Here is a 24,697-nt window from a genome sequence, read left to right as displayed (position 1 = left end):
ACCCTGCACTGCGCCTACCATCCCTGCTTTTTGTTTGTTGTCGCTTTTAGAGCCGGGTGAGTACACGGCAATAACGAAGCACACACACACACACACACACACACATGGGTTGAAAGGCACCGTGTGTGTGACCTTTGCCATTTCGGTCACTGGGGTCAGGACACGTGCCGATGGGCCAGCTGCGGCGGTCCCACAGCTCTGTGTGTGTGTTTGTGTGTGTGACACTGACAGGTGGAGCGAACAGGCGTCACATTGCCTCTTCAAAGAGCAGAAAAAACAATTGCAAAAGCATTAGCAGGGGGAATACAGCCAACTCAGCACGTCCATTGTTAGCCGCGCACAATATAGCCAAAAAAAACGGATTTGAAATGTGACATTGAACGCGTCAAAAGTCACGACAAATATTGTTTAAAAAAATTCTTCATGTTTACACACAACTGTCATGGCTGTGTGTGTGTGTGTGTTATCCCTTTGCTTTCTGTCGCGGTTTAAGCTAGGTCAAACATCTGCGTCGGCGTCATAGGTGTGACGGCGAGGGGCTACGTAGCCGCGCCATCCCATCGGAACTTGTGGATTAAGGTCTTCAGTGATTCGGGTAGTGGGTTGCTAGCTTGGCTGCGACATGTGGCTGTTAGCCACGCTGATGAATAGCTGGCTATTTATTGGCTAGCTAGCTAGTTAGATGGCTATCTATTAGCTATCTATTAGCTAGCTAGCTGGCTTTTAGCTATCTAATGGCTAGCTAGCTAGTTGGCTGGATATCTATTAGCTAGCTGGCTATCTGTTGGCGATCTATTAGCTAGCTAGTTTTTTTATTTTTTATTTGAGTTATTCCGGGTTGAGTGAACGCTGGCGCATGTGGCTGCCACTGCTCACCCACAGAAAAACTAATCCACTGTAAAGTGACCTTAAGAAGCGCTTACAAATGAAATGTATTATTATTATTATTATTATTATTTATTGATATGTTATCACTCTACTATGCATACCCAAATTCACAATACAGAAGCTGTGTTTTGCATTTGGATGGGTGGTCGGGGGTAGGATTGTTCTGAAACCCCCCCCATCCTCCCGCTGGGTGCTAAGCTTGTAGTTGGGAGGGTGAGGGGGGGGGGGATCCAGTCCGATAAGCCCCCCACTTGTCCGGCTTTGCTTGATAATCGCCGACGTGCGTGCGCGCGCGGCCGATAGGCGCTAGGTAGGTATGAACACGACAGTAGTTCATTGTAGTTGTTGACTTGATTTTAGCTTTGAGCTCATTCACTGCCATTCACAAATTTATTTAGGAATTGAAAATATGACATAGAGCGCCATCCCAGAATGTGTTCAGGTTTTTGTTTTTATCTTGCTTGAGTGCCGATAAAGCGCTGGTCATGGGCAGTATTTCCCTTTTTTTTTCATTTTAGCGCTTTGTTCCAGCTTCAGTTGTTGTTAAAGCGCTATATAAATCAATATGTATGCATTGCATTGTATTTTTGAGTTACTTACAGGTTGAGCGAACACTGGCGCGTGTGGCTGCCACTGCTCACCTGCAGAAAAACCGATCCTGTGATTGTAAGGTGACCTTGAGAGTTTTGAAAGGTGCTTAGAAGTGAAATGGATTATTATTATTATTATTATTATTATTATTATTATTATTATTATTATTATTATTATTATTATTTTGGACAACCGCCCCATTTCAAGCTTATATAACTCCAGACCCATATAATTTAGGAATTCACTATTGTTTGTATGATAAAAGAAGAGAGTCTAAGACACATGTGTCAAAGTCAAGGCGTGGGGGCCAAATATGGCCCGCCATATCATTTTATTCGGCCCGCCAAAGCAAATCAAGCATGTCAAGTGCCACGATTCTTGCTAAAGTCCAAACCAAATGTTCAAATTGCCGCATGAAAATCACAATAACAGTCATTATTATTGATTTCAGATTAGAAAAAAAATAGTTATTCATTAATTTGTTGTGAATTTTGTGTGTAATATATGAAGGGGATTAAACATTCTAATGACTTCCTCTAATTCATCACGGCCCCCTGAGAGGAAACCGTAACGACAATGTGGACCCCTGGTGTAAGGTTTCTTACGCTGCATTGAATGTTGATGTAGTCCTAAAACTCAATATTCTGTGGGTCCTGTAATTTGAGTGACAATGACAAAAACCCCGGCACTGGAGTGGACACATTTTTTTTTCCACGTCTGGCAATGCATGAGTTAAAAATAATATGGCAAAAGTTGGCCATGTTTGAATACATTTAATGAAGTGTGGCTTTAAAATGGCAGCGTTGAACTAACCAATATTTCCTTCCCTGTGCAATTTTGGCCATAAATAGCTTCTTTCAACTCTTTGAGTTTTGGGGATGGCATTTTTTTTTGGACTGGATTCCATTAGCCTTTATTAGTCTCACACTTTTATTGTGAAATTTACATTTCACAGCAGAAAAGTCATGAAAGGAAAGGAAGAAGTAGAAAAACAAAGGCAGCCACTCTTTTTTTATTGACACATTTTCTTACATGGACATGTCCGCCCAATTTCCAGTTGATTAGGAAACGGGTGACAAGCGACCGTTTTTTACCCCTCCCCCCTCAACGTTTTACACTCCCAACTTTCCAGCCCCATTTTTTTCAGATAATGTGACCACAAAATGGCCGCTTTCAACCAAAATAACGACCCTCCTTTTTCATTTTCAGGCATCGGTCATAAAGACTTTTTTTGACCATTACGATATTTATATTGCATGACCGGCTGCGGCCATTTTTTTTTTTTTTGGACTGGATTGCATTAGCCTTTATTAGTCTTGCACTTTTATTGTGAAATTTACATTTCACAGCAGAAAAGTCATGAAAGGAAAGGAAGAAGTAGAAAAACAAAGGCAGCCACTCTTGCGGCGCCATCTAGAAGTCAAAACAATAACAAATAGTAATAACAGTCAATCAATTTTAAGCACTTTCTGCACCCTCTTTGTTGCTTGTAGATGAGAGGATCAAAGCATCCTTTTCACCAGTGGATCTGGGACGTCATGGTGGAATGTGCTTGCCTGCTACAAGCTAAATGTTGATAGCAAATACAAAGCTGTAGCCTCCATTGACAAAAACAGATTGTCTCAAATCTCCTGTGCTGTATAAATCCGCTTCAATTCCTAGCAGCGACAGTTCCACATACGCATTAAACTTTTTGAATGATTAGCAAATCATGGTCATTTCCTTCCAGGAAGAGCTTTCAGTGGAGACATGAGGGGTTGACCCTGAGGGTGAACACCCTGGAATTATCCAACGACCCCCCCCAAAAGTGCCTTGGGACCCCTCCACCCACCTTCCCTATTAATGCCACAGCGCATGATTGGCTGTTGGTAATTCCCATTTTAGAGGAAGCTAGCATCGAAAGGCTAACCGAGGTCACGCCGGAACACCTCTTCGGCTGTTCGAGTGTTTACGTTTTTCAAACCAAATGTTCACGCATGCACGATACCCAGGGAGCCCTACCCCTAACTCTCTTCCGCCATGACACCGGAGACCCGTTTGGGTCACGGGGTTGAAAGGTCAGCAAGACAGAAGCATTCAAGCTGTCAACCAAGATTAAATCTGGCTTTTTTTTTGTTACAATCCCCCTTTAGGCACGACTCCTGATGCAACCTTTTTTAAGCGCATCCATCTGCACTTTCATTTGCTTGTTGACTACTTTGGACAACGCAGAACGTCTGTCTTCCCCTCATATTTCTCCTCACCAGAATGTTCTTTGTGAGGATTAAATAAAATACAGTAAAGTCTCGTTATATCGATATCGGATATATCGATAGTCCCGGTTATATCGATACTATTTCTATGCACGCACGGAGAAAATTACATGCAAACAGGGTTGGATATATCGATAGTCCTGGTTATATCGATATTTTTTCGGACTCCCTTGAATATCGATATAACGAGACTTTACTGTATCTAAATAGCGGTTTTGCGGAAATTGTTTTGAGATGTTTGTATTATTTAAGTGTTTTACTTTGAAAATCAGATTAGATTTTGGACAGGTGGCGTGTCTTTTTTTTTTTTTTTTTTTGCTCAAATCGGATTTGACAGAGATAAGTAGTCATCTGTCAACATTTGATGTTAAGAACCGCTCTCAGCTTCCCACTCCCCCTTGTAGTTTTTGGGCTTCTAGAATCTAGATCAGAATCAGATTTGTGTATTTACATGGCAAATTGGACTCAAATTGAATTGTGGAAAATGGCGGGAGAGGTCCATTTGCAGTGAAGGAGAGGTTGATGCCTGGGGGGGGGGGATCAGGAATTAGAGCAGATGGCAGACAGTGTAACCCCCTCCTCCACTTTTTCCTCCTGCAGCTCAGCGGGTTATGGAGTAGGGGGCAATTAACAACGCCGCCCCCCACACGCCACGCCAGCCAGGTGCCAGGTAGCGTGACACCTGTCAATCAAAAACGCACGCGTGCACTCAGTGCGCGGCGCCGGGCGGGCACGTGTGCGGAAAGCCGCAAGTCGCTTCCACCAATGTTTTTTTCCTGGAAGGCAGACTTTCCAGGCTTCCAAGCGACCAATTATAACCCCCCCTCACTACCCCCCGCCTGCCATTTACGGTCTCTGATTAGAAGAATATGACTTTCCATCACATTTGATGCATTTTTTTTAAAGAAGCGCCGTCAGATCCTTTTACATAGCAAACACATCCACCATTTTGTCGCGCAATAACAATCAGACTTCAAAATAAGTCAAAATACAGTGATACCCTGGCTTACGAATTTAATTGGTTCCCAGAAAGTGTGTGTAAGGTGAAAAGTGTGTATTCCAAACATTAATTTCCCATAGGAAACCATTAAAATGACAATAATCCGTTTCCCAGTTCCCCATAAAACATTATTTTAAACTAAATAAGCCTTAAAACTACACACATTATACCTTATTTTATGTATAATAAATGTGCTATGGTATTGTAACTTAAGAAATAAACTGTACTTTATGATAAAGTCGTTTTATTTACTTTTGTGATGGTCATTGATGGCATGATGGAATGGATAGCTTTTTGCATAAAGTGTCTCAAGGAACTCTGGGTTGTAAATCTTAGAGGGTGTGATATTGCAATAGCAACAGATGCAGGCAGACGCACTAGAAATTTCATTAATAGCTGGTTCCCTTGCTTGTCTTTTCATTTCAAGTTGAACTGACGCCTAGTGCGGGTTATGATTGATGGGAATTTTAACCTTGCAGTCTACACTCTTTCTTTTAACTATCAAAGTTGAAATCCATTTTGTCACTCCCTCTCTGTCGTCTTCCTGTCTCTTTAATGTTTAAACCACCTCCCCTCACTGTTGCGTTCTTGACCAATCACGTGGCTTTAACTGACGACTGGGGGCGGGGAATAGAGGACCAAAACAAACCGGATGCCATTGTCGTTTATGAAAACGGGCTCGTTCGCGAAAAACACATCACTCATTGTTGCAGCTCCGTGTGTATCCCGAAAAATAGTTTGTATGCCAAGGTAAAATTTTCATAAATTTAACGTTCGTAAACTGAAAAGTTCGTAAGCCAAGGGGGTTCGTAAACCGAGGTATCACTGTAATGAATAACTAGTTTTCAAATCTGAAGTCAAGAATAATGACTCTTATTGTGGTTTACATCCAAAAATATGACATTTTAGCAGGATTTTAGCAAGCATCATGGATGTTTTTCGTGGGCCGAAAAAAATGATGTGGCGGGCCGGATTTGGCCCCCGTGCCTTGTCTTTGACACCTGCCGTGTAAAAAGTAAGGGTAAAAAGTCACCAAGATTCTCCCAGCATGGCCGTACGACAGTGGCTTAGTGTGGAAAGCCCCTTTTTCAGACATAAACAAGCCATTATAAACGTTCAGCTGTTCAACCGGCGCTCACAAACAGGCGGCATGTATAGACTTTCCATTTAAGGCCACGGGCGTCCACTGGCAAAAGAAGCGCTTAAGAGAGCCAAGAGAGGCGAAGCGGGGGGGGGGGGCGTTAACACTAACTAACTGTGTATAAATAGACAGAAGAACCAATGGGAATATGGCCGAAAGCAACACAGGAGGATCAGGAAAAAGTCATGAATATGTCATATTTAGGAAGGTAAAGGTTGCAATAAACACTCAGGAGGGGACTTTTATTGACACGAGGTGCTAACTGGCCCCCCCATAACCACCGTTATTAGTTTTATTGATTCCGATCGAAAACTGTTCTGAATGTAAGTTTATGACTGAGTCATAAAATCTCAGAGAAATCGCAATAGTGCGGTTATCAAGGAGGAAACAGCTGAGCGGTTGCGCCAGCACTGTTTTTGATTGGGAGGAATGTCAGTGCCATTTGACGGTCATCGCTGGACAGCTCCGGGGCCATTGGGCTTTTTGGCGCCTGTAACTTGAGGAGCCCGCGATGCGTTTGTAGAAGTCGCAGCTTGGAATTGAAGCGGATTTACAGTATGTAGGACAGGAGATGTGAGACAATCTCTTTTGGTCAATGGATGCTACAGCTTCGTGTGTTCTTACTTTCAACATTTAGTTTGTAGCAGACGTGCACATTCCACCATGACGTCCATGATCCACTGGTGAAAAGGACACTTTGATCCTCTCCTCTTTCATCTAGAACTGCTTCATGCAACAAAGAGAGTGCAGAAAGTTGTTACGATTGAAGGATGTCTGTCTTTTGTGTTGTGTCACATTATTTGGTATTTTGTTTTTGTTTTTGACTTCAAGATGGTGCCAGGAGAGTGGTTGTCTTTACAGCAGCTCCTGTATTTTGTTTGTCTACTTCTTCCTTTCCTCTCCATTTAATATTTGCAATCCATTTGCTATCTAATAGCTAGCTTCCCAGCTATCTATCTATTTGTCTATCCATTTGCTCTCTATTAGCTGTCTCGCTAGCCGGCTATTTATTAGCTATATGGCTATCGAGCTAGTTAGCTAACTGTCTCACTGGCTATCGATTAGCTATCTGTTAGCTAGCTATCTAGCTTTCTATCTATTTGCTCTCTATTAGCTGTCTCGCTAGCTGGCTATTTATTAGCTATATGGCTATCTAGCTAGTTAGCTAACTGTCTCACTGTCTATCGATTAGCTATCTGTTAGCTAGCTATCTAGCTTTCTATCTATTGTGCGTGCGTCAGTGCGAAAGTGTCCATACTCGTGCGTCTTTTGGTTTCAACCAATCAGCGTCAACGCAACCAACGTCACAGATCGAAGGAGCTTTTAACTTACGACAACAGCTAAGGTAGCGGAGCCAACATAACGATCGAGGTCCGATTGACACATTTTTTTTTCTGCTAATCTGCTAGCAAGCTATCTATCTGTATATCTATTAGTTATATAGCTGGATAGCTTTCTAGCTAGCTGGCTATTAGCTATATATTAGCTAGCTTTTTAGCTAGATGGCTATTAACTATCTATTAGCTAGCTAGCTTGCTATCTATTTGAGTTACTTCCGGGTTGAGTGAATGCTGGCGCATGTGGCTGCCGCTGCTCACCCGCAGAAAAAACAATTTTGTGACTGTAAAGTGACCTTGAGAGTTTTGAAAGGCACTTATAAATGAAACGTATTATTATTATTTACTTTCATCACTTTGCTGCTGTGAAATGCACATTTTTCCACTGCAAAACTTATATAGGCTAATCCAATCCGAATTTTTAAAATAATTATGATTTTTTTTTTTACCTTTAGCTCTACGATTGACTTTATTGTCTGCTCCTCTAAATATAACAACTTTAGATGTACCTTGACGACGCCTCATTCGCAGTCGATCATCCCCATTGTGGCCCAAAGATGGTTTCCAGGCCAGAGGGAATTCTATGCTAACATGGCCGACGATACAAATGATGTAATGTAATTATGAAATTTAAAAAGACCCCGCCCGAAACAAACTCTCATGGTCATCTATTCTCGTTGACGACCAGATTCAGCTTGACAGTGGTCTCTTTCTGTTGCGAGAGAAAAGCTCTTTTTGCCTTCTTGTACTTTCTATTAAACACGTCAACTCGGGGGGTGGGAAGGGATCCCCGACGCTAATCATCTACGTATATATACACACACACACACATACACACTTTGAAATCACGCACAGTGGCGTTCTGTCGGCGTCGCAGACTGTCTGTCTCCTTTACCGATCCGCCGTTGACTGTAACTAGGTGTAATGGCCAGCCTGCGGTTAGTGGCTCTATGGGCCTATTCACAAGCCCTCCCTGTGCGCACGCGCACACAAAACGGCGTGCACACATGCTGTTTACAATGGGGACTTGGCGCCAAGCTGCTAATTGAAACATATTTCTTTTTTCCTATTGAGTCAAAGGGCATCCCGAGTTTCCAACCGTTCCTATACAAATCCAAGTGAAATTCCGCAAAATAGCCAAAAAATAATAATCGGAAGTTGCCATGACGACTGTTTTTATACTTCTTAAGCTTTCGCAGCCTTTGGGTCACGCCGGGACAAATGCAAATGATCCTTCTATTCGCCTTTTACACCCCCAATCGCATTTATGACGGCCTGCGGCGCTCTCGCTTAGAGCCCCCATGACCTCCCCTTTCAAAATAAAAGTTGAACAATTCACTATTGTGTATGGTCCCAATAATATATTATAAAGCTCTTTTTTTTGCAGGATAAACAACATGTTTTTTTTTTTGCACCTGATCAGAGAATTCCAAACAAAGAAAGCAAAGCCAGGAAGGGGAGGCGGTTAGGGGTGAGGAGGGGGAGGCATTTTTGACAGCTGTGTACGCACGTGCAGGCTGCTCTGTTATTGTTTTGCTCTAACTGCGCCCGGTCACCTGATTCTTCTCATGCGTCCTCATGCTCACATTCTTTTTGTGTTTTTTTTCTCTCTTTTTCGACATGTACTCCCCCCGCCGCGTGACGTCCATCCTAGTGGAATTAATAACAAATAGATAGGCGTGGAAAAGCAGGTGCCTATCCTGGGAAAATGGACTGGTGTGATCCTCTCTGAGAAATATTTGCCTCGGAGTAGGCAAAAACATTCCCTCGCGCATGTAGGAGCCAAATCCCCAGTGCATTTGTACCTTTTCCATTTGTTTGCGATATCTTATTTGAATTGTCGCCGGGAGCGACGGACGTGGGAGGGGGGGGGGGGGGGGGGCTTACCACAGTCTTTGAATTTATAACCCAAGAACCAAACTGAAATTCTCCTTCTTGGTTAAACCAAAAAACGCAAATGCTTCGACGTTCCGTCATTGTTGTATCGCTAAAACGTATCGTCGCATGTACTTTAATGCAGAAGCTAGAACAACAACAAAATATATACATATACAGGTAAAATCCGACTTACGACCGAGTTCCGTTCCGACCAAACGGTCGTAAGTCGAAACGGTCGTAAGTTGAAATCCATTCAAAATGTTGAATAGAGACTCTGAGGCGAGCTAGCTAACTAGCGCGCTAGTTAGCCCTCTTTCTATTAAGCTAGCTGGCCAATCGCTTAGATCACTGGTGTCCAAGGCAAGGCCCGGGGACCAAATCTGGCCCGCCGCATCATTTTATTGGGCCCGCCAAAGCAAATTAAACTTGTTCAATTCCAGCTCGTCTGGCGAGCTAGCTAGCTAGCTCGCTTTCTATTCATCTAGCTGGCCAATCCCTTACAACACTTCTTGTACTTCTACTTCTTGTACTTCTTCTTCTACTCCTACTACTTCTACTACTTTGACTACTTCTTCCACTTCTACTACTTCCTCTACTTCTATTTCTAATTGTTGTACTTGTTGTACTTCCACTTGTACTACTACAAAAAAAGGTTGAAGTGAGGGCTTGTAGAAAAAAAAACAAAATAAATTTGAGTTCAGGATGATAGTGTAGCGTGTATTCAGATTTCGGTGAGTGTGGCAGTGGGAAAGAGCATTGGGGGCAGGGCTGGGAGGGAGTTGAGCTTACCCACATGAATCAATTTGACCCAACTTTATTTCCTCCATTTTTTTTTTTGCCTAAAAAAAACTCAGCCGCAGCCGGCACAAAGATGATGAAAGCATATTTGAAATTCTTTAAGGAAAAATAATATTCCCTTCGGCGTGTCATCGCGCACGTGTGTTCCATTTATCTTCCCCCTTTTTCCTGCTGCTTTTCTCGCTCTGCTCAATTGGGGTCAACCGATACCGCCCGTATTTTTCATCCCTTTGCAAACACTCGCTTAAGCGTTGCTTTTGGAAACCTCTGCATATTTTCGCTCGGGCTACGTTTGGCCGTCACGTACTGAACAGACGATGGAAATTGTAAATATGTTAGTTTGTTCTTGTAAAGGGACACCAATGAGACGGGTTAGCCAACCCTCAAATTCCAACAGTTTTACTCCTAGTTAAGGAAAGTTTCACATTTCTGTTTTTTTTCCTCAACAATATGAATCTAAAAGAAAAAAATATATATAACAATAATAATAATAATACATTGCATTTCTAATCGCCTTTCAAAACTCTCAAGGTCACTTTACAGTCACAGAATAAGTTTTTCTGTGAGTGAGCAGCGGCAGCCACACGCGCCAGTGTTCACTCAACCCAGAAGTAACTCAAATAAACAGAACGCTAGCTAGATAGCTAATACATAGCTAATACAGTAGATAGGTAACTAGACATCTAATATTGTAGATAGCGAGCTAGATTGACAGCTAGTTAGCTAGATAGCTAATAGATAGCAAATAGCTAGCTAGATACCCAGATAGCTAGGTAGATAGCCAGCGAGTTAATTTGTGAATTTTAATCCGGCATTGTTAGCGTTTTTTTATCGTTTGAAGACACATTTGCAAATGTTGCGTATTTTGAGCATGTTGGATTGGCGGTTAAAAAAAAATGTAATTTTCATATTCGTTCTTTTTATCTTTTTTATTTAAAAAGCAAATAATAATAATACATTTCATTTGTCAGCGCCTTTCAAAACTCCCAAGGTCACTTTACAGTCACAGGATCAGTTTTTCTGTGGGTGAGCAGCGGAAGCCACACACGCTGCCGTTTACTCAACCTGGAAGTAACTCAAATAGATAGAAAGCTAGCCAATATAAAGCTAATAGCTAGCCATTCAGATAGGTAGACAGATAGATTACTACTACTACTACTACTAATAATAATAATCCATTTCATTTCTAAGCACATTTCAAAACTCTCAAGGTCGCTTCAGTCACAGGATACGTTTTTCTGTGGGTGAGCAGCGGCAGCCACACGCGCCAGCGTTCACTCACCCCGAAAGTTACTCAAATAGATAGCATGCTAGCTAGCTAATAGATAGTTAATAGCCATCGAGCTAAAAAGCAAGCTAGCTAATATATAGCTAATAGCCAGCTAGCTAGAAAGCTATCCAGCTATATAACTAATAGATATACAGATAGATAGCTTGCTAGCAGATTAGCAGAAAAAAAAAAACGTGTCAATCGGACCTCGATCAAATAGATAGCTAGCTAATAGATAGCAATTTGCTATCTATTTGCTATCTAACTAGCTATCTATTAGTTATCTATTAGATAGCTAGCTAACTTTCTATCTATTTCAGTTATTTCCAGGTTGAGTCAACGCTGGCGCATGTGGCTGCCGCTGCTCACCCGCAGAAAAACTAATCCTGTGACTGTAAAGTGACCTTGAGAGTTTTGAAAGGCGCTTAGAAATGAAATGTCATATTATTATAAAAAGCACATTCCTCGGTCATATTTCTTCATATCGTCTTTCCCAAGATTTAATAAATATAGAAATGACAGTTTTTCTGCATAATTGCTCAAAATGTTTTTCATTTCTTTAATTTGACCAGAAATTGGAGTCCAATCCAGATTTAGGATCTTCATGCTGACGCGAATGCGGCGACGCCGGGCCAGCAAACCTCAATGGCACACGTCTACATCCTGGTTGTGACTGACGTCCCAAGCCTAAGGAGTTCCAGGTACATTTTTAACTTTAACTCATTCACTGCCAGACGATGTGCAAATAGGTGTCCACTCCAGTGCCAGGGTTTTTGTCATCGTCACTTGAATTCCAGGGACCCACAGCATATTGAGTTTTAGGACTACATAAACATTCAATGCAGCGTCAGACATATTAGAAATCAGAAAAAAATGAGTTCATTCCTAAGTTATATGGGTCTGGAGTTATCTGAGCTTGAAATGGGGGAGGCTGTATAAAAGGCAAAGGCTGCCATTGGAGGGAAAAACAAATAAAAAATAAATTCGGGAATGGCATTGAATGAGTTCAGTTAATGATTTAATTTTGCTCAAGAGTACCTGCTAGCTTTTATTAGCTAATTTGCTAAAATTGTCATGTACAAAAATAGACCTAAAAATCTGAAGGAAAAAAAAAAATGTTTTTTGCTGATTCAATGAACGACTAGAGGAATTATTCTTTTTTTCTCAGCCTTGAAATTTGACTTTGAAGCATCATGACACCAGTTTACATGTAAAAAAAAACAAACTACAAAACCAAACGCATAATGTCATCAAAAACAAAGGGGAGATAAACCCCAGCAAGAAAAACCAAAACCCGAACAAATTCGGGAATGGCAGTGAATTAATTGAATTCCTCCTTCTATTTGCGTTTCATTTAAATCCGATCACATGGTTCATTGTGTACGTTTAACATGTCAGCAATCCCCCCCCATCGCAATTGCTACACTAAAATTAGAAATTGAACAAATGAGATATTTTTTGCGCCCGTTCGTGTCCACAATGTTATTTAACCTCCACCCAAAATATACAGAAAGCCCAAATTTTGACAAAATGAAAATGTGCTGTCATCTAACGAGTCTGCAAATGTATTTTATTTTATTTTATTTTATTTTATTTTATTTTATTTTATTGTATTGTATTGTATTGTATTGTATTTTATTTTTTTTTTTTTTTTTTTTTTTTTTAATTTTTATTTTTTTTACATTTTATTTTATTTTATTTTATTCAATTTTATTTTCTTTTATTTTATTATATTTTATTGTATTTTATTTTATTTTATTTTATTTTATTTTATTTTATTATTTTAATGTTTTAATTGTTTTATATTTTATTTTATTGTATTTTATTTTATTCGATTTTATTTTATTTTATTGTATTTTATTTTATCTGATTTGATCTGATCTGATCTGATTTTATTTTATTTTATTTTATTTTATTTTATTTTATTTTATTTTATTTTATTTTACTTGATTTCATTTGATCTGATCTGATTTTATTTTATTTTATTTTATTGTATTTTATTTTATTTTATTTTATTTTATTTTATTTTATTTTATTTTGTGTTTATTTTTTTGTTAATTTATGTTAATTTATTAATTGTATTAATTTAATTTAATGCAACTTGCAATGCAATTTAATGTACTTTATTTTAATATATTTTAATTTATTGTATTCTATTGTAGTTTTATTTTATTGTGAAGTCAGGGATGTTGTCGCCTCTATCTGGTCCTTGTCGTGTATCCGGTTGTCAGGAAGTGCATGTGTCGCAATTCGGCGGGCCGACCTGTGGGATGGCCGTCGGGTCAGTTGATTGACAGAATCACAAACGCAAGCGCATTCCCTCCTTTGCGGGGAGCCTTTGATTGATTGATAGTCGCATGTCGAGAGAATAGGCTACGTAGGCTTGCCCCCCCACCCCTTTCCCCTGCATAATGCAATGCGTCTCTTTTTTGACACTTGCCATTCATGGAATCAATACATTGATGGATTTTTTTTCCCCCTCTATCTCTACTCCAAACACACACAAGTACTAGTTGTAAATGTCACAATGGCTTAACCGGATGAGCTGGACCTCATCTGGTAGCTCGGAACCAGCGCCTTTTTTGCCTTAAGCAGATGCGTGACAGCCAGGTAAGCTCATTGCATGTGCACTGGAGCCACCCGGCAAACGACCACAGCCAAACAAATACATGAATAAATAAATGAATAAATACACACATAAATACATACGTAAATACATAAATGGATGGATGGAATGATGAATAAATGGAATGATGAATGCATGGATGGATGAATAAACGGATGAGTGAATAAACGGATGAGTGAATAAATGGATGAATAAATAAATGGATGAATAAATAAATGAATGGATGAATAAATAAATGGATGAATAAATAAATGGATGAATAAATAAATAAATGAATAAATAAATAAATGGATGAAAAAATAAATGGATGAATAAATAAATAAATAAATGGATGAATGAATAAATTGATGAATAAATAAATGGATGAATAAATAAATGTATGAATAAATAAATGGATTAATAAATAAATAAATGGATGAATAAATGTATGAATAAATAAGTGTCTGAATAAATAAGTGGATGAATAAATAAGTGAATGAATAAATAAGTGGATGAATGAATAAGTGGATGAATGAATAAGTGGATGAATAAATAAATGGATGAATAAATAAATGGATGAATAAATTAATGGATGAATACATTAATGGCTGAATAAATAAATGGCTGAATGAATAAGTGGATGAATGAATAAGTGGATGAATGAATAAGTGGCTGAATAAATAAGTGGATGAATGAATAAGTGGATGAATGAATAAGTGGATGAATAAATAAGTGGCTGAATAAATAAGTGGATGAATGAATAAGTGGATGAATGAATAAGTGGATGAATAAATAAGTGGCTGAATAAATAAGTGGCTGAATAAATAAGTGGATGAATGAATAAGTGGATGAATGAATAAGTGGATGTATGAATAAGTGGATGAATAAATAAGTGGATGAATGAATAAGTGGATGAATGAATAAGTGGATGAATGAATAAGTGGATGTATGAATGAGTGGATGAATGAATAAGTGGATGTATGAATAAGTGAATGAATAAATAAGCGAATGATTAAATGAGCGGCTGAATAAATGAGCGGCTGAATAAATGAGCGGCTGAATAAATGAGTGGCTGAATACATAAGTGGATGAATAAATGAAGGGATGAATAAATAGATGGATGAATAAATAAAGGGATGCATAAATAGATGAATGAGTGAATGAATAATAAATAAATAAATAAATAAACATCCTTCCGTGACCTTTCACCCCCCTGGTGTATGTAATCAGGTCGTGGAAGCGAATCGACGGGCGGCGCCGTTGCGAAATGCCACCGCACGCCGATGTCCTCGTCGGGGGTGAGCAAGAGGCTAGAAAGTAGGAAACTGACACCTAATGATGAATAGGTGAAGGAACTTGATGAATGGCGGCAGACGTGCCTCGCATGACCTCTGACCTGGCACGGAAAGGACTGAAAGCCCGTCACGCGGTCATCTTGGACCAGCGCCATAGATGTGACCTTGAGAGTTTTGAAAGGCACAGATAAATGTAATGTATTATTATTATTATTATTATTATTATTATTATAAAAAATTGGAGTGATTTGAAACATCTTGCACAGTTCATCTTAACTCATTCACTGCCAGACATGTGCAAAATGTGTCCACTGCAGTGCTAAGGTTTTTGTCATTGTCACTTGAATTCTAGGACCCGCAGAATATTGAGTTTTAGGATGACATCAACATTCAATGCGGTCTAAGAAACCTTAAACTCATCAGGAAAAAAAAAGTTAATTCCTAAATTATTAGGGTCTGGAGTTATATGAGCTTGAAATGAGGTCAGCTGACCAAAATACAATACAAAATGTTGATATAGCGCTTTAACTGAAGCTGGAACAAAGCGCTAACATGGAAACAGGGGAAATGCTGCCCCCTTGTGGAAAAGAAAAAAAAATGTCAGAGGTCTGACCAGCGCCTTATCAGCACCCAAGCATGAAAAAACAAAACCTAAACTGTATAAGGAATGGCGCTTTACGTCATATTTTCAATTCCCGAATACATTTATGAATGGCAGTGAATGAGTTAACGTATGCTGCAAAAAAAAAGTCCCGGAAGCTGAGCGTTTTACCACAGAGAGGCGCCAAAATAAAGCCTGTCTCTTCCGTGACACTGCCTTGGTGTTTCCCACTCAGCTCAGACACGAGAGAGCAAAAAAAAAATAAAAATGACACGCTATCGCTTATCTCCGATATTTCTCATGCTCGGCAGGAGGAAGAGCAGCAATGGCCGCTCATTTCGACGCCTGTGGTCTGCTTGTCAAATTCACTGGCACACAAATTTGCATGCAATCGGGGGCCCGCACGCAGATGGACGCCCCCCCCTCTAAAAAAAAAAAAAAAAAAAAAAAATCCCGCCATCATGCAAGCATTCCCGCACGCTGCATGTCTACAGCTTTTCTGAGTACATGCAACCCCCCCGCCCCCCCCCCAGTCCCACCCTCTCCTACATATGTAATTATGCTTATAAGCACACAAACACGCTAGTTCACACGCACTCAACGGGGGGCCGTACAGTGTAATACGCCCCTGTCACGCTATACTGCGGCCCGCCGCGATCCCCGATTTAGCGCCATCCCGTATGGATGGATCATGGTTTTAACTGACGGGACTTGGAAGGGGCGGGATTAAGACGCCCTTATATGGGCACACGTAGCTCATGTTGTGCTAATGGGCCACGTTAAAGCCATCGGGCACCCAGTTGTTAACTTTTACTTACTTATGTGCAGCCGTTTGCACCGCTGGTGGGTTGTCGGGGTCAAAGGGCGACTCTGTCGGGCTAAACGCGCTAAGAGTAATTCGGGAATGGCAGTGAAGGAGTTAAATGTGATTATTTGTTGCATTTTAACCGCCATTTTGTGTTATTGTCATTCGCTGCGTAGCTTATAGGACATGTAGTTGTTTTCAGTGATGATGATGATGATGATTACTATTATTATTATTATTATTATTATTATTATTATTATTATTATTATTTTCCCTTCCTTGGTCAGATTTTAGAAAAATAATATAGTACACCCCCGAAGAAAGTCATTTTGGTCAAAAGCAATAATAATGAATCATATTTTGATGTTAAATTAACTCATTCACTGCCAGACGATGTGCAAATAGGCGTCCACTCCAGTGCCAGGGTTTTTTTTCACTCAAATTGTAGGACCCACAGAATATTTAATTTTAGGACGATATAAACATTCAATGCATCGTAAGAAACCTTAGACTTTCTTCTTTCATCACAAGATAAATAATTAATTCCTAAGTTATATGAGTCGGGAGTTATCAGAGCTTGAAATGAGGGTGGAAATAAAGCAGTGACAAAGATAGTGACAGCGATAGTAGAAAGCACCAGAGAGTATTCAGTATTTAATATTTCAATTTAGCGCTTGATCAACTCATTCACTACCAGATGATGTGCAAATAGGTGCCCACTCCAGTGCCAGGGTTTTTGTCATTTTTATTCAAATTGCAGGACCCACAAAATATTCAATTTTAGGACGATATAAACATTCAATGCAGCGTAAGAAACTTTAGACTCTCTTCTATCATCAGAACAAAAGAATTAATTCCCAAGTTGGACGATTCTGGAGTTATATGAGCTTGAAATAGGGGTGGCTTTGCAAAATACAAGACATATTGATTTATATAGCGCTTTAACCTCAGCTGAAGTTGTAATAAAGCGCTAACATGGAAAAAAGTGAAATGCTGCCCCCCTGTGGAAGGAAAAAAAAAACATCACTAGAGGTCTGACAGGCGCGTTATCGGCACCCCTGCAAGAAAAACTAAAACCCGAACAACTTCGGGAATGGCGCTTCGCATCATATTTTCAATTGCCGAATAAATTCGGGAATGGCAGTGAATGAGTTAAGTGAACAGCTAGCTCTCTATCTATTTGAGTTACTTCCGGTTTGAGTGAACCCTGGCGTGTGCGGCTACCCCTGCTCACCCACAGGAAAACTTATCCTGTGACTGTAAAGTGACCTTGAGTGTTTTGAAAGGCGCTTATAAATCAAATGTATTATTATTATTATTAAGTTAATGAGCACTTTTGCTCAAGAGCACCTGCTAGCTTTTATTAGCTAATTTGCTAAAATGGTCCTGTACAAAAATAAACCTAAAAATGTGATTTTTTTTTTTTGTGTTGATTCAATGAACAACAAGAGGAATTATACATATATAAATATATATTCTCAGCCGTAAAATTTGACTTTGGAGCCTTATTACAACACTTAATTAAAAAAAAAATAGGAGACTAAAGTCATAAACAAAGGAGAAGAGGAACAAAAAAAAAAGAAAACCCGTCTTACGGGGGTGCTGAAGAGCTACAAATCAAATTTACCGCTAGTCCATTTTGTAACTCGCCGTCTGTCTTTCAGTCCATATATATATATATATATATAATATATTTGGACGTGGATGATTGATAACATGTAACCTATATACAGTAGCATTTTTTGGTCACTTTTTTTAAAGCTTTTCCGTGGGTGAGCAGCGGCAGCCACACGCGTCCAGCGTTCACTCAACCCGAAAGTAATTCAAAAGATAGAAAGCTAGCTAACTAATAGAAAACTACTACTAATAATACCTTGTATTTATAAGTGCCTTTCAAAACGTAAGAAATAGATCAGAAACTGAAGTGTGTGACATGAGTACTTTTCTGTCATTGATGTGACATTCTTTCTGTAATATTAATAATCATAATAATAGTAATAGTAGTAAGAGTAATAATAGTAATAATAGTAATAATAGTAATAGTAGTAGTGATAATGATAATAATGATGACGATAATGATAGTGATAGTAAGAGAATAGTATTAGTAATAATAATAATAATAATAATAATAATAATACAGTAAAGTCTCGTTATATCGATATCGGATATATCGATAGTCCCGGTTATATCGATACTATTTCTATGCACGCACGGAGAAAATTACATGCAAACAGGGTCGGATATATCGATAGTCCCGGTTATATCGATATTTTTTCGGACTCCCTTGAATATCGATATAACGAGACTTTACTGTAATAATAATAATAATAATAATAATAATAATACATTGTATTTATAAGCACCTTTCAAAACTCTCATGGTCACTTTACAGTCAGAATACGTTTTTCAGTGGGTGAGCAGCATGTAACTCAGATAGAAAGCAAGCTAGGTTGCTAATAGATATCTACTACTACTACTACGAATAATAATAATAATAATAATAATAATAATAATAATAATAATAATAATAATAATAAATTTCATTTATAAGCGCCTTTCAAAACTCTCAAGGTCACTTTTTTAAGCTTTTCTGTGGGTCAGCAGGGGCAGCCACACGCGCCAGCGTTCACTCAACCCAAAAGTAACTCAAATAGATAGTAAGCGACCTAACTAATAGAAAACTACTACTAATAATAATACATTGTATTTATAAGTGCCTTTCAAAACTCTCAAGGTCACTTTACAGTCACAGGATACGTTTTTCAGTGGGTGAGCTGCGTGTAACTCGGATAGAAAGCTAGCTCGGTAGCTAATAGATAGCTACTACTACTACTACTACTACTACTACTAATAATAATACTATAATAACTAATAATAATAATAATAATAATACATTTCATTTATAAGCGCCTTTCAAAACTCAATATCACTTTTTTTAAAGCTTTTCTCTGGGTGAGCAGCGGCAGCCACACGCGCCAGCGTTCACTCAACCCGAAATTAACTCAAATCAATAGAAAGCTAGCTAACTAATAGAAAGCTGACTTTACAGCAGCTCCTATATTTAGTTTTTCTACTTCTTTGATACCTTTCCTCTTCCTTTCATAACTTTGCTGCTGTAAAATGTAAATTTCCCCACTGCTAGACGAATAAAGGTTTATCCAATCCAATCCATATCCATGTTTTAAAAGAAAATTAAGGATTTTGGGTGCGCCTTATACACCGCAAAATATGGTCATTACACACTATGCTAAAACCCCAAACTGCCTTTCATACACAGTAGTCAAAAGAAAAGAGAAGCCTCTCTGCCAACTTAGGGAAAACACATCACTGGTGAGTGATGTTGTCGCAGCCGATTAACGGGGCTTCTTGGAAAAGCTCCACAGGCGCGTTTCCCGGACGCGAAGCGGTCGTCACGTTGCCGACTGACCCGTCAAAGATGGCGAGCGTTGGAGAAACCCCGTCATCAATTACAAGGGATTGCGCAGAAAAAGGGGGTTAAAAAAACTGCAATGCAACACGGGTTGAATAATTCATCGGCGAGGCGGAACGGAGCAGAGAAGGGGGGGGGGGGGGGGTTTGGGGGGGGCGGCGCAGGAGTCTGATCTGGCTGCCGCCACCGGTCACGTTCCCGCCGTCACACCTGGATAGCGTAAACGCCACGCATGCCACACGCTAAGACAAAACGCATCATACTCAAAGCGCATCAGGACTCTGTTAGGGGGAGGGCGGGACTAAAATGCGGCGAGACAGACACACGTGGGAGGTAGTAAAAAAAAAACAAGATGGCGGCAGACGCGGAGAGGTCAAATGAGGCGAAGCAGTTAAAAAAAAAAAGGACGCCGAAAAGTCAGAGAGGCGGGCGTTAAAAAGGCGGAGAGGAACTTCTTGTCTCATATTAATACGAGCAATAAAAAAAAAAAATAATAAGACAAAATATTTAAAAAAAAAAACACGCCGACGGGCTTTGTGTCTGGCACACGCGGTACAAAATGTACACACACGCACACACGGTCGAGCGAGAGAGCTAAGCTTTCATGGAGAAAAAAAAAAGAGAGAGAGAGATCATTTGAGGAGAATGAAGCTAAGAGAAGAAAAAAAAGGCAGAGTGTGTAGAGGCGGGAGGAGGAAGGGCTGAGATAGACGGCGACGCTTGCTGCAGTCTCGACCGCATACCCCCCCCAAGATACCCCCCCCCCCCCCCGTGAATCCCACCCACACAAAATTTGACGGAGCTTCTAGTGGCTAGCTATCTATTAGCTATGCCCTTGAGAGTTTTGAAAGGCACTTCTAACTACAAAGTATTATTATTAGTAGTAGCTTTCTATTAGTTAGCTACCTTTCTATTGATTTGAGTTAATTTCGGGTTGAGTGAACTTTCCGCACCCTCTTTGTTGCATAAAGCAGTTCTAAAAAGAGGAGAGGATCAAAGCATCCTTGTCACCAGTGGATCGGCGACGTCACGGTGGAATGTGCACGTTTGCCACAAGCTAAATGTTGAAAGTAAACACAAAGCTGTAGCATCTATTGAAGAAAAGATTTCTGCTGTCCCACGCAAATCCGCTTCATTTACGAGCCGCGACAGTTCCGCAGACAACAGCAACAACCTTTGCGCCTTATACACGGGAAAATAGGGTAGTTTGAGTGTCCTTTTTATTTTTAAAATAATGTTGTGATGATGATTATAGCTTAAAATCAATTTGTTGTGTGTATCCACCTTCAATACAATTTATAATAATAATAATAATAATAATAATAATAATACAGTAAAGTCTCGTTATATCGATATTCTCGGGAGTCGGAAAAAAATATCGATATAACCAGACTATCGATATATCCGATCCTGCGGCATGTAAATTTTCCACTTGCGTTCATAGAAATAGTATCGTAATAAGCAGTACTATCAATATCGACTTTACTATAATAATAATAATAATAATAATAATATAATAATAATCAATTGCCACCTGACAAAAAAAAAGATGCATATCGGGGCGATAACATTCTCTACAATGATGCGGCAGACCTCAGGGTTCTATGCTCGAACCACTTCCAATGAATGAGTTGCAATATGTGCAAATAGGTGTCCACTCCAGTGCCAGGGTTTTTGTCATTGTCACTCGAAATCCACGACCCACATAAATTTAAGTTTTAGGTCTACATTAGAGTTAATTCCTAAGTTATATGGGTCTGGAGTTATCTGAGTTTGAAATGGGGGCCACTGTCGGAAATACAATACAATATTGATTTATATAGCGCTTTAACAACAGCTGAAGCTGGAACAAAGCGCTAACATGGAAAAAAGGGTAATGCTGCCCCCTTTTGGAAGGGAAAAAACATTACCAGAGGTCTGACCAGCGCTTTATCAGCGTCAAAAACAAAGACACTCCAAATGCGACAACACCGTACCAAGTACAGCAGCCGGTTGCGATAAATCACATCGGAGGAAAATAGGTTGACTGCAGAGAGGAAGTATTTCCACCTGGCTACCCTCCTGACGTGACCGTCGTCATAGCGACCGGGCCCGTGCGTACGTCTTAGTTAAAGAGGTTCAGGGACGATGCAAGGGGAGTGTGCCTCGCTAGCCAATCACAGCCAGTCAACCACATGCACACACGTGTCCACTGTGATCTTGAACATGACAAAGTGGTTGTGCAAACAAACTTGATTTTTCAGCTATGAATAGACACACGGTCAAAATTGGATTTTGTTTGTTTTCATGCTTGCGTTGTCATAAATGACAGACAATAATACGCATTGGCGTTCTCATCGTTATGTTTAGAAATTCAACACTCTCTAGACCCGGATTCCTCCCCCCAAAAAAAACCCATTGTGATTAAAAAATATAAAAATACATAAATAAAATACCTCATTTGTAGTGGTCAGACGTGCAAAAATGTGTCCACTCCAGTGCCAGCGTTTTTGTCATTGTCACTTGAATTCCACAGAATAGTGATTTTTAGGGCTACATAAATCTTCAAAACGGCGTTAGAAACCTTAGACGCTCTTCTTTTATCACAAAAAAAAGTTAATTCCTAACTTATATGTGTCTGGAGTTATCTGAGCTTGAAATGGGGGTGGCTGTCCAAAATACAATGCAATACATACATATTGATTTATATAGCGCTTTAGCAACAGCCAAAATACATTCAATGCAATGTAAGAAACCTTAGACTCTCTAGTTAATTCCTAAGTTATATGTGTCTGGAGTTATCTGAACTTGAAATGGGGGCGGCTGTACAAAATACTATGCAATATTGGTTTATATAGGGCTTTAACAAGAGCGGAAGCTAGAACAAAGCGCTAACATGGAAAAAGGGAAATGCCGACCCCCTTGCGGAAGGGATAAAACATTACCAGAGGTCTGACCGGCGCCTTATCAGCACCCAAACACATTCGGAAATGGCGCTCTACGTCATATTTTCAATTCCCGAATACAATTCGGGAATGGCAGTGATTGAGTTAAATATATATTTTTATTTTTTTATGATGCATATTATAATTAACCATCAATATATTTATTGATATATTTTTTTTAGAGGGGGGGGGGTGCGGAGGGGGTCCTTTCCAGCACCAGGAACCATTTCCGACTCTTTAAATACACGCCGGTTAACAAAAAAAAAAGCTATTTAGGACTTCCCGGCGGGCTCCTAAATGTTGTTTTAAAAATGGTGCTCCTTTGTCGAAAAGAAATAAAAAATTGCCAAAGGCCATGAACAGCGCTTTATCAGCACCCAAGCATGAAAAAACAAAATGGCGCTCGACGTCATATAAATTCGGGAATGAAAGTGAATGAGTTAAAACGCTTTTGTAGCGCATCAAGTCAACTGTCTCGGACAAAAGTAGTGACGTTGAGTGAACTTCAATGCGACCGCGACGCTTTTGTGCGGCGGCGCCGTCGTCAAGGAGGTTGTCATTTCAAAAGGCTTTGCTTATCGTTCCGATGCATTAAGATTCCCGAAAAAGATGGCTTCTCTGAACTCTTTGTGCTATTTATAGCTCGAGAGCCCAACTCCTACTCACAAATTTGTCTCTCTGTGATGCATTTACAAAGGGATACGAGGAGGCCGATACTATTTCATTTTTTTTTTTTTTTCTTATTTGATCGTGTATTAATCGTGTATTTTAGACCTCAAGTGAGATTTTACAGTTCGGGGGAAAAGAATGCTCTTAAACTGTATTATCGGAATGGATTTCACGCCACGTTTCAAAACAATATCGTAGGAAAATTTACACACAATTATATGACAACAGCATCATCGAGCATCAGCCCATATGAAAAATATAAATACCATATTTCCCGGTGTATAAGGCACACCCAAAAGTCTTGTTTTTCTTCAAAAGATGACCGTACACCTTATACGTTAGGTGCGTCGTATAAATGGTAACGTTTGAAAGTACGCCATTCTTTGGGGGTGCGCCTTATACTCTGGTGCGCCTTATATATTGGAAACATTTGAAAATACCCCATTGGGTGCACTTTATATATTGAAAAAGTTTGAAAATACACCATTCATTGGGGGTGTGCCTTATACTTGAAAATACACCATTCATTGGGGGGTGCGGTGCGCCTTATACTTGAAAATACATGATTCATTGGGGGTGCACCTTATATTCCGGTGCGTGCACCTTATATATGGGAAAGTTTGAAAATACACAATTCATTGGGGGTGCACCTTATACTCCGGTGTGCCTTATACATGGGAAAGGTTTGAAAATACACCATTCATTGGGGGTGCACCTTATACTTGAAAATACATGATTCATTGGGGGTGTGCCTTATATTCCGGTGCGTGCACCTTATATATGGGAACGTTTGAAAATACACCATTCATTGGGGGTGCGCCTTATACTCCGGTGTGCCTTATACATGGGAAAGGTTTAAAAATACACCATTCATTGGGGGGTGCGCCTTATTCTTGAAAAGACATGATTAATTGGAGGTGCACCTTATACTCTGGTGTGCCTTATATATGGGAAATGATTGAAAATACACAATTCATTGGAGGTGCACCTTATACTCTCGTGTGCCTTATATATGGGAAATGTTTGAAAGTACACAATTCTTTGGGGGAGTGCCTTATACTTGAAAATGCATGATTCGTTGGGGGTGCGCCTTATACTCTGGTGCGCCTTATCTATTTGCAACGTTTGGAAGTACCCCATTGGGGGTGCGCCTTATATGTGAAAAGTTTGAAAATACACCTTTAATTGGGGTACACCTTATACTTCAGTGTGC

At 39.7% G+C, this 24,697-nt stretch overlaps 1 protein-coding gene across 1 annotated transcript in view; it reads left to right on the top strand.

Moving 5' to 3' along the window:
• Positions 1–24,697, top strand: part of il17rel (interleukin 17 receptor E-like) — a 136,358-nt gene that overhangs the window by 21,150 nt on the left and 90,511 nt on the right. The window contains exon 16 of the mRNA XM_088988747.1: positions 11,728–11,856. The gene's annotated coding sequence lies outside the window, so the exon portion shown is untranslated. The remainder of the gene's footprint in view (positions 1–11,727; positions 11,857–24,697) is intronic.

The sequence above is a fragment of the Hippocampus bargibanti genome, linkage group LG22 (assembly GCF_051943395.1).
Source record: "Hippocampus bargibanti isolate YZ-2025 linkage group LG22, ASM5194339v1, whole genome shotgun sequence".
Classification (NCBI taxonomy): Eukaryota; Metazoa; Chordata; class Actinopteri; order Syngnathiformes; family Syngnathidae; genus Hippocampus; species Hippocampus bargibanti.
Note: the sequence above shows the minus strand (reverse complement) of the source record. Positions and strands in the feature narration are given on the sequence as shown.